Raw genomic sequence first — 2,342 nt, 5'->3', positions numbered from 1 at the left:
ATTATGTAGTGGCCCTCATTATCTCTTTTTATGGTTTTTAGTTTAAAATCTATTTTATCAGGTATAAGGATAGCTACTCCAGCTCATTTTTCCTTTCTGTTTGCATGGTAAGTCTTTTTCCATCCTTTCACTCTTCGTCTATGTGAGTCTTTATGGGTGAGGTGGGTCTCTTGAAGGCAGCATATAGTTGGGTCCTCTTTTTTAATCTAGTCAGCCAGTCTGTGTCTTTTGATTGGGGAATTTAATCCTTTTACATTGAGTTGTTATTGAAAAGTGTTGATTTACTCCTAGCACTTTATTGATTTTTGTTTGAATGTCTTAAGTGTCTTTTGTCCCTTTCTTTCTGATTTACTGTTTGTCTTCTGTATTTGTTGGTTCCTTGGGTTGTAGATAAACTTTTTTTGTTTCTTTTCATAGTTGGCATTTTTATTTTACTAGTGGGTTTTGATTTTTCTTGAGTTTTTATGGCAGTGGTAGTTATTTTTCAGGTACCAAAGCCAGTACTCCCTTGAGAATTTCTTGTAAGGGTGGTCGTGTGGTAATGAACTCCCGCAGTTTTTGTCTGAGAAATATACTATTTGCCCTTCATTTCAGAAGGATAGCCTTGCGAGGTAGAGTATTCTTGGCTAGCAATCTCTGTCTTTTTGTATTTTGAATATATCATCCCATTCCTTTCTGGCTTTTAGGGTTTGTGATGAAAAGCCTGATGTTAGAGCTGGCCCTGTGGCTTACTCAGGAGAATGCAGTGCTGATAGCGCTGAGGCCGTGGGTTCGGATCCTATATAGGGATCGCCGATGCACTTGCTGGCTGAGTGTGGTGCAGGCGATGCCGAGCCAAGGGTTGTGATCCCCTTACCAGTCAAAAAAAAAAGAGAAGTCTGATGTTAGTCTGATTGGGGCTCCCTTATAGGTGATTTGATGCTTCTCTCTTGCAGCTTTTAAGATTCTCTCTTTGTCTTTGCGTTTGCCAATTTGACTATAACATGTCTTGGAGAAGACCTTTTTGGGTTGAATACAGTTGGGGATCTTTGACCTTCCTGATTCTGAAGATCTGTGTCTTTTCCTATACCTGGGAAATTTCCTGCCACTATTTTGTTGAATATGTTTTCAAAGCAATCTACTTTTTCTTTCTCTTCTGGAATACCCATTACTTGGATATTTGAGTGCTTAAGGTTGTCTGATATCTCTCTTAGATTTTCTTCAATGTTTTTAATTTTTTCTTTTTCTTTCTTTCTTTCTTTTTTTTTTTTTGTCTGTCTGTGTTATTTCAAACAGCCCATCTTCAGGGTCAGAAGTTCTGTCTTCTACTTCTGCAAGCCTGCTGGTTAAACTCTGTCGTGTTTTTTATTTCATTGAATGAATTCTTCAGCTCAGCAAGCTCTGCTACATTTTTTTTCAGAGCATTGATTTCCTTGTACATTTCTTTTCAGGTCCTGTATACTTTTCCTCGTTTCATCATGTTGTCTAGCTGAGTTTTTTTGTATCTCATTCAGTTTCCTTAGAATTATCACTCGGAATTCCTTGTCAGACATTTCAAGGGCTTCTTGTTCTATAGGATCTAGAACTTGAGAGTTATTACCCTTTGGTGGTGTACTTTCTTGATTTTTCATATTTCTGGTATCTTTCCTTTGATGTTTAGTCATTGTGACAAGGGATTGCATGGTCCACTGGTTCTACGCTATTGTCTAGCTAGGATGCTGCTGGGGCTGCCAATTTGGCACACCTGCCTCAATTTCTGCTCAGTCACCTGCTAGTGCCTCAGGCGCATGGTCACCTTGGGTCTTGGGCCTCTCTGGGGAGGCACCTCTCTGGTCAGCACGCACTTGGCCAGGCTGGGGATGGGGTCTGGCAGTGGCAAGGCCTTCCTGCTAAGTTGCATGCTGGCACCACAGGGCAGTTCTCCCAAACTCATTCTATGAAGCAAACATCACCCTGATACCAAAACCAGATAAAGATACAACTAAAAAAGAAAACTATAGGCCAATATCCTTGATGAATATAGACACAAAAATCCTCTATAAAATGCTATCTAACAGAATACAGCAACATATATGCAAAATTATACACCATGATCAAATGGGATTCATCCCAGGGATGCAAGGTTGGTTCAACATACACAAATCAATAAATGTGATACACCATATCAATAAAACCAAACTCAAGGACCATATGGTCATCTCTATAGATGCTAAAAAAGCATTTGATAAAATTCAACACTCGTTCATGATAAAGACTCTCTACAAGTTAGGTATAGATGGAAAGTATCTCAACATAATTAAAGCCATGTATGATAAACCCACTGCCAATATCATCCTGAATGGGGAAAAGCTGAAAGCTTTTCC

Source organism: Galeopterus variegatus, unplaced genomic scaffold, assembly GCF_000696425.1.
Source record: "Galeopterus variegatus unplaced genomic scaffold, G_variegatus-3.0.2 Scaffold138, whole genome shotgun sequence".
Taxonomy (NCBI): Eukaryota; Metazoa; Chordata; class Mammalia; order Dermoptera; family Cynocephalidae; genus Galeopterus; species Galeopterus variegatus.
Note: the sequence above shows the minus strand (reverse complement) of the source record.